Source organism: Dermacentor silvarum, chromosome 10 (assembly GCF_013339745.2).
Source record: "Dermacentor silvarum isolate Dsil-2018 chromosome 10, BIME_Dsil_1.4, whole genome shotgun sequence".
NCBI classification, from domain to species: domain Eukaryota; kingdom Metazoa; phylum Arthropoda; class Arachnida; order Ixodida; family Ixodidae; genus Dermacentor; species Dermacentor silvarum.
This window is the reverse complement of record NC_051163.1, coordinates 30,095,667-30,111,977: the sequence shown is the minus strand read 5'-3', so window position 1 is coordinate 30,111,977 and position 16,311 is coordinate 30,095,667. Positions and strand designations below refer to the sequence as shown.

The 16,311-nt window shown below is 48.1% G+C and overlaps 1 long non-coding RNA gene across 1 annotated transcript in view; it reads right to left on the bottom strand.

The window, feature by feature from the left end:
• Positions 1-15,856, bottom strand: part of LOC125940817 (uncharacterized) — a 70,239-nt gene extending 54,383 nt beyond the window's left edge. Inside the window, exon 1 of the long non-coding RNA XR_007464026.1 lies at positions 15,674-15,856. This is a non-coding gene — a long non-coding RNA (uncharacterized LOC125940817). The remainder of the gene's footprint in view (positions 1-15,673) is intronic.
• Between the last annotated feature and the right edge of the window lie 455 nt (positions 15,857-16,311).

Sequence of the window (16,311 nt, the reverse complement as noted above, 5' to 3'; positions counted from 1 at the left end):
GTTTGACCTTGAGCGTCGTTATCTCTGAGCATACAAAGATTTTCGCGAATAATAACTTCAAAAGTATTAAAGCCCGGTGGCACAAAACTGAGGCTAAAGGACTAAAAAAGTTCGGGTGTCTCTTGCCCATGATACCACTGACGTTCTTCAATCGCCGCTTCAGCTACACGTTTACTAATCTGAGCTAGCAAGACGCCGATACCATGCGCTTGTAAAGTCTCTGTAGTTGCGGAATCGTGGCGCCGCCTAGCGTGCACCCGTCGAATGACAGCTGTTGCCTCCTAGATGTTTGGGTCCCTTCCGCATGTATATTTCTATTTTCTTGCGCAATTGGACAAATGACGCACCATGTGCTTCAGACACAAAATGACACGAAAAAGAGAAAACATTAAGTCTAACTTAGTAAACATAAATTTTGGTGCTATTGCGGGCCTCGTAGACCCATTGCAGAAGAGGCTCATGAGCAAGTGTAAACACAGAGCACAATTTGAAGTAAAAAGGCCTTATACGTCTTAAACGCGCACTCTACAGGTGAATGTGATTTTGACCTGTTCTTTAAATAAACTAGAGAACGTGCTCGGAAATTGAAATCCTCTTGAGGCAGAAATGAACATAGATGGCTTCACGCTATCCTGGCGCGACAGGTTCAGTGTACAGCGTACGTAGGTCACGATTAAACATGCTTCACACGCTTTCAGATCTTAAAAAAAAACAAGGTGTTTTTCAATAAAGTATGAGACTTCATTATCCTTGCATGCATTCAAAAACAAAATTCACTGTGCTTTCAACTGAACTTGCAAATTTGATTCGTACATCTTGTATGGCTATTATCTGGAGTGGTTACATCTTGACAAGTTCTGACTGGCTATGCTCTCACCAAAGCTTGGCTAGACAGTCAATGGAAAGTACAAGGTGCTTGTCGGGAAGTCTCTCGATATTTTTCGAGACATTCTGCTGACTTATTGACCTGTTTGTCTACTGATGTTTAAGCAATTTCTGAAGACCCTTATTCACAAGTCCGCGTACAACAAATAAACCGAAAGAAACCCTTGCTAAGAGAAATCGAGAGGTAAACTTTTATTCTGAGCAAGCGCAGATAACATTTCTTTTTCATAGATATTATTCGTAATTGTTAATTAAAGGAACCAGCATTAGAGAATGCGAAGTGACCGCGTCTACGCAGAGTTGTGCCATTATGGCTCAAGCTTCTTGTGGTTTACTACTATATGTTTAGTTTCAGCAAGCATACCATCCAAAGTCGTAGTCAACATATTGAACGAAGAAACATACTTTCTGTCAACGTTCTCGTTAGAGAGGTGATATAGCTCGTCTGTCCAAAGGACGTGAAATAACGCAATGCCTACATGACAAGGAAAGAAATGGAATGCGTAAAGCCGGCAGGTTAAACGGGGGACAAAATTCGGTTGGCTACCCTGCACTGCAAAAAAGGGTAAATAGAAATAAAAACGAACAGAAAAACGGGAAAAGCTATGCACACGCACAAAAGGAAAGGCCAGAAACAAACGCACACTCAGAAATGGCTGTTGTGGTAGGGTCGTTTAGCTAGACTACTGACTGAGAAATTCAGTAGAAAGCAATCTAAAACGTAGTGCATGGACATTGCCTATTTAAAAAAAAAGCGAACGAGACTATGAGACATCAACGCAGTCTACAAGAAAGTGGACGAACTCAACAAACTGTCAAACTCGTTTCTTGTAATGTATGAGGGTGCCGCGCATTCTTCTTGCAATTCCGAAGGCGTGCGCTCGACTCCAAGGCGCGGCGCTCATAAATCCATCGTGAGCGCTTTGTCATTTTCGCCGTCGCCGCCGCGGCAAAAGCGAACAACCGCCGAAATACGAGGGGAGTGTCGTAATAGTCCCTGAACTATGCCGATGACGTTCCTTCGTATTACGCTCGAGAACTCAAGGAGCTCACTTTGAGAACCATATCGCACGACGTCCGCAACGCATTACGCCGTCTCGACGTACTCGTCGTATTCTATTTTTACTTTCTTTTTTGATTTGTGTCGAGTCGTGCTGTGGGAACACTGGCCTCTTTAAAGGAATGCCCCGGCGACACTGACCTTTCCTCGTCCCATCGTCTCGCCACGCTTGAAGACTCGGACGGAGACTAACTTTCTTTCTACTTTTTTTTTTTCATCCAACGTTCCTTCTTTTCTACATTCATTTTTCATTCCCGTTTCTTTCATGATCGCTCACGTTGTACTTGCATTCCCTAATTTTTTTATTTTTGCACTGTTCCACTACAGCGCGTGCGCAAAGAAACATCTTGCACTAATGTGGCCTCTGGTTTGTTTGTCCTTCGAGAATCCGAGGGTTTAGAACAAAAAAAAATTCAACCGCGAGGACAAGAAAGGAAAGAAAAGTATCACCTCACACTGAAATTTTCGCCCCTGTCTCTCATCTTTTGTAGTGGTGCATTTTTTGTCTGCGCCGTGCATCCAAGGCGAAGGCGTGTGCGTAAAGCACGCTAATGTAGATGAAAGAACGTGACCGCCAGATTTCCACATCGTGCAAATGACGGTGATGGTAGCGAAAGTTAGCAGACGACAGAGTCTGAGAGAGAGTTCGTGCCACAGACGAAAAAAAAAAAGACAAACAAACAAGCGAGAACAGAGAATGCGTTTTAAGAAGAAAGCTTCTTGCTTTTGGAGCCGCACGTTGACGCCGGCGCGCATTTTATAGTATATGAACGGCTCCTGAACTGTGGTCGTGCTCTGCAGCGACACCGTAGGCCGAAGGGAGACCTACCGTTGAAAAACAAACATGGTATGTAGCATATACATATACCTAAATGTATGCCGAACCTCACGGCGACGCCGACGCCGAAGGCGAGAATCTGCTTCAAGTGTCCATTTAATTGCTACCGCAATAAAATGTAAAGAAAGCTTGTGCGAACCCGCCCTGGTTGCTCAGTGGCTATGGTGTTCAGCTGCTGAGCACGAGGACGCGGGATCGAATCCCGGCCACGGCGGCCGCATTTCGATGGGGGCGAAATGCGAAAACACCCGTGTACTTAGATTTAGGTGCACGTTAAAGAACCCCAGGTGGACGAAATTTCCGGAGTACCCCACTACGGCGTGCCTCATAGTCAGATCGTGGTTTTGGCACGTAGAACCCCATTATTTAATTTTTAAAGTTTGTGCGAAGTCTCTGCAGAGGCAGGAAGCTGTCCAGGGACCCTTGCGACGCTTCAATGAGTATCGTTTGCTTGAAGCGCCTAGTTCATAGCTGTCACAATTACGAAGTGCCTCAAACAACGCAGAGTCACATAGTGGCCAACGGTGGTCTGACGAGGTGTGTCGCTAGAGCCAACCACTGGCACATCCAGAGCACTCCATCGGTTGCAATTACTGACAAAGAATTTGCATTTTTGAATACTGGTTGAACCTTTTCAATCTGTTTTTAATTTGTTTCTGTTTATACTGACGACTCTTGTTGCACATGCTCAGTGCAGATAGCTTGGGTATTTATGTTCTGTATCTTTCCGAAAAATAAACAGTTGTGAGTAAGCGGTCGTGTGTCCCCCTTCACTGTGTCCTTGTCAATTATGCGCGCTAAATATTTCACTATGAATGCGTACCAACTCGCCCAACTATCCGTTCTGCTGCAGATGTAAAGCTGTACTGGAATTTTTGTCAACCACAGCGCTTGACTCTTGTCTGTAACGCTGGCACTCTATGGGTGAATGTGTAATGTTTTTTTTTTTCTTCTCTTCTCTTCCTATATATTATTTTCGTTATCTTTTTTTTTCTTTTTATCTCATCTGCAAATGTGCGGGCGTGGTGTTCCTTTTAGGAGACAATTGGTAGCCCGCTTTTCTTTATCTTTGTGATGTTTGTACATAAGTTCACGTGATATTAATGTTAATTTCACGTGATACTTCACGTGATATTATTTCACGTAATATTACATAATTCACGTGATATTAATGTTAATTTTCATTGATAAGTGTTGTTTTGGCTACTGGGTTCACATATCCGCCACTAAAGTGGGTGCTATCTTTTTTTTTTCAATTAGAAAGGAAAATGTTCTTATTAGATGCCTTGCCGGAACTAGTTGATTCAAAGCTGTTACGATTACGAGATCATCTTCAATTGGAAAAATTAATTATAACCTTTGCTTGCGCTAGGTTTTTTATATCTGTCACGATTACAATGGCCATGCTCAACTGGGAAATCGTGCACTTATTGAGAATTCCTGTTTGGACAAGTTCGTACATAAGTGCTACAATAAATGAGATCAGTGTTCCTTTATAATCACATATTTATTACATGCTACATCATGGTTCAGAACTATTAAAACTATGAAGTGGCACAAACAAGACGACATGAACATGAGATGGCATGCAGGGTGTCTTTCTCTTAAAATCGTTGAAAAAGGATTGTGCTCTTACCATTCCTCTGTTCGTGCTCCAAATTTGCAGCAAGTTCGAATTATATGGTTTGAATTGTTTAATATAACACTTAGCACTGATACTTACCTGATTTATCAAGAAATCAATGCAAATTCACCTTCGTCTAGGCCTCTCACATTACATATTATACCCCAGCGAGTAACAATACCAATCTCGAAGGGCATGCTTTGCCGTATTGCAGACGGTGGAAGTGACATAACCGCCATGTTTTAAACATCACCCACCCCGAGAGGTGCAGATGAAGGCAAATTTAACGTTTTTTTTTTTTTCTTTTTTTGACCAACCAGGCAAGCAAAAGTGCAAAGTATTATATTGAACGACTAGGACCGTAAAATGCGATCATGCAATATTTCAGCAAAAACAGAGGAGTGGTAAGCATGGAATGCTTTTTCTTACGATTTTATGAGAGAAAAAAACGCACTTACCTGTAGTGATACATTGTCAAATGGAAATGTCTTCAATGAGAATCTTTGCTTGGTCTAGTGTGTTCACGACTTTTACAATTGTCAGACTGAGTTCATCAGAGAAGAAGTGTATTCACTGAGAATCCTTGATCGCGCTATTTCATGTATAGTTTTCGCAATTAAGGAGCCTTTTGCAATGGACAAGAAATCTGTTTGCAGAGAATCAGTCACTTGGGCCCTCCAAAGCAGTGAAGGCCTGCGTCATCAGTACCTTGCACCTGGGATCTTCTACAATTCTGCCAAGAACCCCAGCAATCCACATGCTTGCCAACGTGTTCTGGCTATTTGCTGGATATAAGGCAAATATAGGCTCATTTAGTTAAAGAGGAAAAGCTTAGTCAGAAGACGAAGTGACGCTATTGTCACGCTGACAGAGATGACAGCCGACGGGTCGGCGGAACTGCACAGCTCAGACACCGTTAACAATGGCTACTCACTTCAAGGTCGCAAGGAGACCGATGTTGAGTGACTAATACTTAGGAGGCAAGCACGTTTTTTTCTAAGTTCGGGCGTCGTTACAGCAGCTGTACGAGGCGGAAAAGTCAACCCATGCGCAAAACTTCGATTTCGTAAACCGGCTTTCACTTCCACCTTGCTTGCCCTACATCAACGTGACCGATTTCCCCATTCGCAGCGTTGTCGAAGCTGACAGACAGTTGTGAGAGCTTTAATTGGACGGTGGAATGGAGGGTGGCATCGATTGCGGAGTTTCGTACTGAAATCACTAGATGTAATTCCGGCACAGTGATCGTACAGCTGCCATTGGAATAAATGGGCTAATATGAGTACAATAAAAGAGGACAATAAAGGAGTACAATATGAGTACGTGCATGGATGAGTACATGAATTAGTCTAACGTTCCTGCTTGTGACTACAGACGTTCTTGTTACTTTATTGCCTTGCGCTTTATCTGCCTCTGCTGACCTAAATTATTAAGCAGTCATATTGTTTTTAATAAATATATGGGAGGCAATGAGACACTGCGTACAATCATAACATTTAGAGTTGATGGCATTTGCAACAACATATTCTGTTGAATATGTTCAATTCACAAAATCACAATGTCGTTTGAAGCCAGAAGGACAAAATTTTGGTCGAATCCAGGCACTAACCACCATTGTTATGCTGGCTGAACGGACGTTCTTGCAACACCCGTGGACATTTGTGACAGGTGTTTTTGTAAGTAACTGAGGTGAGCGCGCTTACAACTTGTTTCCGGATCCCGTCTTAGGTACGCCGTATCGTTCTTGTTAAAAAAAAAAAAAAAAAAAAAAAAGGAGAAGACGTGTGGAGAAGCGTACTTTGGGAATTTCTCGTGTCCCCTGCAGATTTCTTCATACTTGCTGCCCCGAGAACAGCAATTCAATTAGAGATTACTATTTACGCTGACGGCTTCTCTGCACATAGCTGCTGCAAGGATTGCCTGCACAATGTGTGGAGGGACGCGTCCTCTTAGGCCATGGCTTTGAAGTACTATGGTCACCATCGCTTGCAATCTGAGAAGCGCGACAACTTGTTCGCGAGCAAAAATTGTATCGCAAAATCGGAGCTTGCGCTGATGCTTAAAATTTATGGCATCGAATCTGTGGCTGGAGGATAGCGAACCTCAAGACGTCCCTGCTGGATCCATAGACGTGATTTGGGGGCCCACATCCCGTCATCCCTATCCCCGGAGATATGCTGGTACATATTTTGACATATGACATCGTCATGGTACATAGTCAACCGCATTGTCTCCTTCTCTTTGTTCATGTTGCGCTTTGATGAGCCCCTCCTCCCAGGTCTGGAGCTGCCCCTGCGAGACACTCTATGGAGTTTGCACACCAAGGCATCGATGGTTGCAAGCGGTGGCCGGAAACCCAAGCATAGTCGCACGTCACTTTCACTGACGTCATGAGGGCACGCCACAAACAAGAGTGTAAGATCGCTTGTCAGTATGCTAGTCTCAAGTGACATTCGATAATCTGTGGTTCACAGAAAAACGTAGCGGGATCCAAAAGATGCGAGTGTCGACCATTTCGCCGTTTGTCAACACTCATTTCAATTTCTATTGTTCAATTTATAAAGGCTATGGTGAAGCCTGTCAGAGGCGCATGCAAATTAATCTGTTCCGGCTTGCGATTACAAAGAGAAAGCGAAAAATCAAGTTAGATAGACATACGCAAAGAACTTTAGAGAGAATTCACGCAAATAATTCAAAATTCTCTTTCCCAGAAAGAGTCGTGACAAAGCTGTCGCACAGAACAAGTTCACTTGAACCACTGTAAAAAAAAAGAAAGAAATAACGAATAAGAAAACAAACGAAGAAACGGATTGCTTCGACATATGGATATTCATTAATTCTACGAATTAATTCAACCTACCATGCAACGTGACAGTGCGGTGCTGATACCCAAGGATTTCGAATCGTTGTATTCCAAGTGACAACAAGCTTGCCAACAAATTGCGAGAATGTAAAATAATACGTGAGCACATTGTTTCGCTGAGCACGAACTGCGCCCCACAGGCTGTTATTGTTAGTTTGTGGAAAACGCTATCACCTTCACCATTTATTTCTCCTCACGGGCAAAATATCAGTCTCTCCAATAACCGCTCGTTGCTATGTGATCATGAACATGGTTCATGAACAGTATAGTGCGAATTCTATTTTTGCGCAGTCAGAATGCACCTGCTATAAGCTTCTTATCGCACATATGTCATGCGTACCGTTATTGAGCACGCTTGGATATTCGCTTCCTGTCTGCAGGTAAACCAACACTTGCAGATGACTGTGTTCGTTTCGAACTGACAATCTCAATAAGGGGAATTATTTTTAAATCGAAGCTTTCTTTGTCTCTTCTATCGACTTTTACACTACTGCTGCTGTCTTGCACGCTGTTTCGGGGTTAGTTAATAGCGTGTATGTACATGGAAGGAGCGTGGTAGAGAGGAGGGAGGTAGAGGTTGTCTGGTAGAAAAGATGCGTGTTTCTGCAGCCCTTGTAGGGAGCACGGCGCAGCATCTGAGGGCCGGGGAATGGGGGGCGAGAAAGTATAAAAGGGATAGAGGGGGGGGGGGGGGGGGGGGGTAGTGGTCCTCGTCTCGGACAGGGCGTCCTTACAGTCGGTCTGCCAGCATCGAATTAGCAAGGCAGCTGAGTACCACCGTGAATATCCTGCTGGAACTGTGGGTTGGAAGAGCAGGCCCGTGCTGGAGGCTGAAGGCAGGCCCATGTGGCGTAGTAGAGCCACCATCGTGGTACGGTGCTGGTTGAGTGCGGAGCAGAAACACAGGGGATGCTCCACTGTTCCGTCTGCCCCGCACTGTGTGCAGGCTGGTGAGTCAGTTCTACCCAGGCGGAAGCTCCGGGCGGCTCTCCAGCAACAGCCAATCTGTAGACGTAGCAGTAAGGATCTCTCCCTTCTTGTCAGTCTCCGGACTGGCAGCCGTGTCGGGGGACTCCGCCTCGGCACGCGTGCCTCGGGCTGACAGTTGAGCAGCAGTCGCTGCAGGTTGCTCCTGGAGTAGTCTGAAGCAACGACTGCCGGGCTCAGTGCCATGTCCATGCCGTGTGCCTCTTTTGCCAGAGCATCTGCCTCTTCATTGCCCGAGCTTCCCACGTGCTCAAGAATCTAGTGCAACGCGACATCGGTGCCACTGGCGCCGAGGGTGTGAAACTTGGTCACCAAGAGGGCTGCACTGAAGCCAGCCTTCTCTGGGAGACACACGGCTTGGAGTGCTGCTCTCGAGTCGCTGGCCACTGCCACAGGTACTCCAGGAGGGTCTGCTGCCAGCAGGTCCACGGCCAGGTGGAGGCCCGCCATCTCAGCAGCGGAGAAGCTGGCCGAGAAGGAGATCTTTGAGTGTCCCTCCAGTGAAGTCCCTCCAGCGGGCCTCTCGTGTGGTGGTAGCGGTAGTCGCACCGCTGGTGGTACCTGGCCGACCACTGACTGGTAGGACTCGACCAGGCTCCCCATTCTGGAGGAGGGTCGGCTCACCAGGCGGGTTAGCAGGGGCTCTCCGCCTTAGGCGTGGGCCAGCCTGTCAATGCGTTGCAAGCAACGCTGCTGCAGCCGGAGAGACAGAGGCCACGCTCCCGTCTCTGCAAGCGTTGCCGCTATCTGTGAGGACCGGGGCAGCCCCAGCACGCTCCTGATGAAGCCTCGGTGGAGCTGCTCCAGACGTCTCAGCCGTGTTGGTGAGAGGGTGATCAGCGGTAGGGCGTAGAGCAGGCTGGAGGTGGCGGCTGGTGAGTGCAGTCGCAGCGCCCAGGATGGCGAGCATCCTCGATACCTCAGGAAGGTACAGAGAGGAAAGGGTACGAGAGAAACCCGCTTGGATCTTTTCATCGCGTCGCATGTGCACAATGCCCTCTGGAGCTCCCTAGGCGTCGTGACATTAGCCTCTTGACAGCTGTAATTATCCGTGACCCCCCCCCCCCCCCCCCGAGAACTCATTGCAGAAACTGCAGCGCTCATCCTTCTACTAACGTGTAAGTCCTGAGGACGCTGAGGAGAGGTAGATATATTGGTAGAGAGGAGGAAGAGAGAAGGAGGCAGAGAATGGGCAGAACCGGTGCAGTCGCGAAAGGACTTGCCACTCTTCGCTCGCAGTTCCCATACAGGCAGGTGGGGCGGGGCAGGGAAAAGGCGACGTGAGAAGTCAAGGAATGCTACTACTATAGGCACGACGGCAGTTGCGTGCAAACTGAAAGTACGATACTGTACGTTTTTTGCTATTCCTGACAAATAAGCCCCATGCAAATTTGTCAAGCGGACAACTGACGCAGGGCGTGCTCGCGCATAGCAGCATTAAATCCCCGTAGTGTCTAGGCGACACTACGGAAGCGGCTCCACTTGTGTGCTCGCCGCGGTAGCTTTGCGGTTATGGGATTGCTCGAGGTCGCGGGTTTGATCCCAAACCACGGCAGCCGCATTTGGACGGGAGCGAAATACAAATACGCTCGTGCACTCAGGTTTAGGTGCACGTTGAAGAACACCAGGCTGTCAAAATTAATCCTGAGTTCACTACAACGGCGCGCCTCAGAATCCGGTTGCAGTTTTGGCCCGTACAGCCTAATAATTCTGCCAAAACTTCTGCCACGAAGCGATGTGTCATGAGAGGCAATGACAATGCTGAATTCTCTCAAACGTTATGAACAATGGCGCCGAACAACCATTCAAGCAAATACGTCTCCCTGCGTGTTCTGCGTACTACGCAGACAAACAGCAGTGGTGCACGCCAGGTAACGTTTAACATCAACTCACCACTCGCGTATTCAACTAATTCGACTAAACGCTGAAGAGATTACACGTGCGCCATGAACATCACTACTAATTATCGTCAACCAAAGCAAACAGCAAAAAATCTTCGCTTACATCGATTCTCATCACAGTGCGTGCGATCCGTATAATGTTGACTCACTTTCTTGACATTTCTGTAGCAGAGATGTACCACATGCGCATCCTTGGCGCCAGAAGCACGACGTCACGCTTCCCACAAGCGATATGAATTTGGCCTTCTTTACTGAACAATATTACTCACGGAAACCTCATGTAATAACAATGCTCTTGCCAAATCATAGCGTTTTCTTATGCAATCCCGTAAGAACACGATTTGGTTGCTAGCTACTTTACTACGTCAAACATAGTACGGTGTTTTCCTAAAGTTCTGATAAGAGTCGTCCCCACAGCTATCGCTGTAGCACGAAAGTCCCTACAGCTATCTCTGTAAAATGTGGCCCACGGCAAAAGGCGAAGCTGGATCGCACGATACGTCTCGCCCCTCGAACAGAATATTGCGTTTCCGTATAGCATAATTTTGAATGTCCTCGTTGAGCTTTTATTGCGATAGCAATTATATGGACACTTCAACCGGATTTCTGCCGTCGGCGTCGCCGTCGCCGTCGGCGTCGCCGTGAGGTTCCGTATAGATAAAATCTTCGCCGCGCGCCGTATGCCCCAGAGGCAGCGTGCGGGGACGCGCGCTATCACAGAGAGCGAACGCACTCAATCTCCCACGCGCAATCAACAAAGCGGAAAGCCAGCGCCGGAGGGAGCAGGGGGGGGGGGGGCACTTCTCTGCCAACAACCGCGCTCGTCGCTCGTCCGCACAGTCTCTTATCTCTCCCACGCGCAAGCAAGGAAGCGGGACCGGAAGGAGCGGGGGGGAGGGGGGGGCGCACTTCTACGCTGCCAACAACCGCGCTCGTCGTTCGTTCGACCGCACCGTCTCTTATCTCCACACGGCTCTGACCTTTATGCGCATTCGCCGCTCAGTTTCCGTTGAAGCGATAGACCGCGCGTACCTTCGCCCCCTGCTGCGGCGTATATATCCGCTCGCTGCCAGCGTTTTGACGGTCGTTGTCTGCAGTCATTCAGTGTGATCTATTCATGTTTGCTTGTGCGCGCTCACACCACGCTTCTTCAATCAGTTAGTAATAGTCGGGCCACATTTTCCAACGCACGCTACACATGCAATGCTGCCCGGGTCGGCAGTGCAGCGCTACAGGTGTGTCCCTTCGCACGCGCTGCCCACGGGAAGCGCTTCTCAGCAACACCACCGTTTCACACGCGCCTTCTCGTGGTCATCGAGTCTCTCTTCATGTCGGTCTACTTACGCCGCAGCACACCTGCTTACTTAATTAGCTCATGTTTACTACAATTCATATTGCTACCAAAGCCGCTCACCTTACTTCGTATGACATTGCTGTGTTGCTATCGCACTCATCGCTTTGCCCTTAGGGCGAAACTGTGACATTTTTTTTCATTCATTCCACGAACGTCCAATGAACTTGCACTGCCAATCTAGTCGACCAAGTGACGATAGACGCCATTACACGCAAGTCACGTGCCTGCAATTCTCAGAGCGCGGAAGAAACTTCACAACCCCTTTCTTCTTCCAGCAAAGGCACACCCTGCGTTTGGAGGTCCTCGAATGGCATAAACACAAAAAACTTGAACATGAAAAAAAAAAAAGGGGGGGGGGCACGAAACCCGGCGTAGACGGAAGAAAATTTCCGTAATGATGGAGATATATGCAAGAGAAAATTACATCGCACGTAAATGGTTATTGAATAAATCACCCGCACGCGAGCACTTAATGCCAAAGAGCATATATGTATGCGAAGAGAAGTCTAGGGGGAGTGGTTGCTTTGAAGTGGAAAGGGGGGGGGGGGGGTCGTTCGAAACGGGAGTGCATCAGAAGTTTGCGCAGCATTTCGGGACGCTTCACGGCGCATCAGGCCAAGTATAAAGGCCATGTCTGCCAGGGACTGCGAAGGGGTCGTCATTAGGCGGGGGTCACGACCCCGGGACCACCCCGGACGGGTAGTCGGGTGGGGGCGAAGGGGGGGCGGGGTAGAAGCCACAGCGCGTCGCGCGACGATGCACTGAACGTGGCATATGGCCGCATCGCGCGAGTATAGACCGGGCCTGGCCGACTGCTGCGGGGCGATGGTCCGGTAATGACCGCGTGACTTACCTCCGCGGCGGCGTACTGCGCTAATTGAGTTTGATGTGTGCCGGTCCCGTGCTTCGTGGCTCTTTCTGGACACGGGGTACGTAGGGGCTGGCTGGTGGCGCTGGTTTCGCCGGGCGAGGCAGAAGGGCCGGCCCTGTGGGAAAAAGCGCGGCGTCTGAGCGAGAATCCGGAGGTCATAAAATATGCCTCTTTAACTATCGAAATCTTGTCCGCGGTGCGCTTTTTATATATTAGGAAGTTTTATCAGCGCATCCGCGACACCGTTTACGCTGAAAGCAAGCGCTTGCGGAAATCGGTGGGGCGATTTCAGGCGCGGCGTAGGGGTGCGAATGCGGAGGTGATAAATTATGCCTCTTTAGCTATCGAAATCTTGTCCGCGGTGCGCTTTTTATATATTATGGAGTTTTAACAGTGGTTCCACGACGCCGTTTACGCTGCAAGCAAGGGCTTGCGGAAATCGGTGGGGCGATTTTAGGCGCGCTTGTAGTACTGCTTTTAGTATGTTGTAGTACGTGTGTGTGCGTGTCTGTGTGTGCGTGTGTGTGTTTACGTCAACCAAAAGCAGAGACCACAGTCCGTTGGTTGCCAATGACGCCTCCGTGTTAGGCAGAGGAAGAATCTCGCGCTCTCTCGAACAAGAACACTTACGAGAGTGGCCAACGCATATATATATATATATATATATATATATATATAAAGCTTTCGACACAGAATGTGCGCGCACGTAAGCCATTTTTCCGTTATGTGTCCAAAACTGTTCGGGATACGCGACGCTAGCTTACTGAAAAAAATGTCACAGTTTCGCCCTAAGGGCGAAGCAATGAATGCGATAGCAACACAGCAATGTCATACGAAGTAAGGTGAGCGGCTTTGGTAGCAATATGAATTGTAGTAAGCATGAGCTGATTAAGTAAACAGGTGTGCTGCGGCGTAAATAGACCGACATGAAGAGAGAGAGACTCGGTGACCACGAGAAGGCGCGTGTGAAACGGTGGTGTTGATGAGAAGCGCTTCCCGTGGGCAGCGCGTGCGAAGGGACACACCTGTAGCGCTGCACTGCCGATCCGGGCAGCATTGCATGTGTAGCGTGCGTTGGAAAATGTGTCCCGACTATTGCTAACTGAATGAACAAGCGTGGTGTGAGCGCACACAAACAAACATGAATAGATCACACTGAATGACTGCAGACAACGACTGTCAAAACGCTGGCAGCAAGCGCATACGCCGCCGCGGGCGAAGGTACGTGCGGTCTATCACTACAACGGAAACTGAGCGGCGAATGCACAGCGCATACACCGGTCAGAGCCGTGTGGAGATAAGAGACGGTGCGGGCGAGCGACGAGCGCGGTTGTTGGCAGAGTAAAAGTGCGCCCCCCCCCCCCCCCCCCCGCTCCCTCCGGCGCTGGCTTCCCGCTTCCTTGCTTGCGCGTGGGAGATTGAGTGCGTTCGCTTTCCGTGATAGCGTGCGTCCCCGCACGCTTCCGCTCGGGCATACGGCGCGCGGCGAAGATTTTATCTATACGGAACCTCACGGCGACGGCGACGCCGACGGCAGAAATCCGGTTGAAGTGTCCATATAATTGCTATCGCAATAAAACAGTTACACGTAACTGTCGCGTTCTGTGGAACTACGCTCCACGTATATATTTAAAAAGTGTGGGGTGAGATCATGCACATGGACTATCGTTTCATAGATTTCTATTTCGGTTAGACGAAAAACTTTGGGGGGAAAATCGGCTTACTGCACTGTCAATCTTGTTCCACTTCAGTCCCGCCTATATGTGTGAAAGCTTGACAAATATTTTGCACTTACATAAATTTGACGCCGTTCCGCATTAAAACGCAAAATATATGGGAGGGCTTTCCATACATCGGAAATGTCTTACTGTTATTCGTGAAATTGTTCCACAATCCTGTACCTATTATTGAGAACATTTTCTCATACACTTCTACCTCTAACCGGGTTAAAGTATACGCTACATCGTCCCACTCATAGTTGAAGCCTGAATATAACGGTATTAGGAGTGCACGCAGCCGGCGCTTACACTCCTACTCGTGTTATACTCCTTTTACACTCCATTAACAGCGGGGGTGGTTAAGTTACTCCTTTTACCGTAGCGGTGCTAAAATGGTAGAGCGTGCGCCTCGTATATGCGGGAGGTACCGGGTTCGAATCCTAGTGCCGCCAGAAACCCACCGGTCTTTTTATAATGAGTGGAGATGTACCACGACCTGGCCGCTCGGTTGTTTATATGGATTCTCACTACGAAAGTGGGCTCTATATAGATATTTGAGAGGGTCTCTGGACGCCGCCTGTCCCACCCCAGCTTTGGTGAAATAACCAGTGCATCCGCCTCAGCTGTGGGGGGCAGACAAGTGCTGCCACCGGTACCTACCCGTTAAATAGAAGCGCGCTCCCGGCCAGGTGCTCGGCTACTATACGAGAGTTCTAGACGCTTGGAAGGACACCCCCTTATTGAGAAGTTGGCGGCATAGGACCACCAGGCTCCTGTTTTTTGTGAGTGTGGTGTTATGTTTGTCTTGGTTCTTGGACAATGAGCTATAGCGGTCTGTACGAACTTCTCCCAAGAAACGCACCCCTGGAATGCCGGACGCCTAGCCGGGGCTGTTTGTGCCAGTCTCACAAAACCGTACCTTGCGAAAAAGGCGCGTGCGCAACGTACGCGGCACTTTTGTTCTCTGCTTAGCCCCGAACAGTTCTCATGCGGTATACGCGGCAAAGTTCAGGTCCGGTTTCAAGACAGTCTGAAAGTATTAACCTATGAGTCAAAAGAAATAAAAAAATACGAGAGCAGAATTTTTAAAGCGTATATGTAAAGTCAGTTTTCGCTTGAGTCGTAAAGTACGGGAGCTTTAGGTCTGTGTTTTTAGCAAGTCATGGTCATTGTCAGAGTACTGAATAGTGCTTTCGAATCTGATGTCTCTGATCAGCCTCATTGCACTCTCGTGGTGCGTGTTTCAGCGCGTAACGTTCTTTTGCAAACTTATTTTCTTTTATACATTCGCTTATATTCGACGTTCCATTGCTTTATCGGCACTGATGGTGGCCTAATAGGCCCTACACAGTGACGTACTTTCACATTTGTACGATTATAGTTATAAGAAACACTTTTTTTTCAACACTTGGGGTTCTTTAACGTGCGCCGAAATGTAAGTAAACGAACGTTGTCGGGATTCCATCGCTATGGGAGATGACGCCGCTGAGGTAGGGGTTCGAACCCGAAACCTCGCGCTGAGGTGCAAATCGCCATATCTACTGAGCCGCCGTGGCAGGCGACATACCGTACCGTTTCCAATTTCCCGCCATACCGCAGCACTGATGACGTCAGGAACACCCCACGAATTACCGCGCCTTTCCGGCGCACTTGAGCCATTTCTGCGTAGAGAAATCGTCCCATGCAATTCGGCAAGTGCAGTCTTCGTTTGCTGTTGAAAGCATTGTAATCCTGCTGCATCGATCAACATTTCCCTGTAGCCACGAGCAGACGCCGTCGGCTCTTATGACGTCACGAGTACTTGGTGCGAAAATGCCACAGTCGTGATGTTGGAGAGTGGAGACCTTCCATATTTTTGCGTGTCCTTTCTGAGTTGCCAAGTCATTACATGACCGACGTATCAGCAGTTACGCAAATGAACTCTATCAGGACTTCTTATTTATCTTGAGACGGATTTTATAAACCAGCGAATGCGCAAAAAAAAAGAAAAAGGAAAAGAGATCGGTTTTAAACAAAATAACGTAGAAAACTAGAAACAGCTCTTTGATTCTCAAAAATATTCACTACAGCAGGGCTCCAGAAACAAAACAAACATGGGTATTCAACATTGTTTCAAAACGATATTCCATGGCGCTCCCTATGAGTCACCGACAACACCTGCAAGTCTCAGCTGCACTCGCTCGCAGTGTTCTTCAGATAGAACAAGGCAA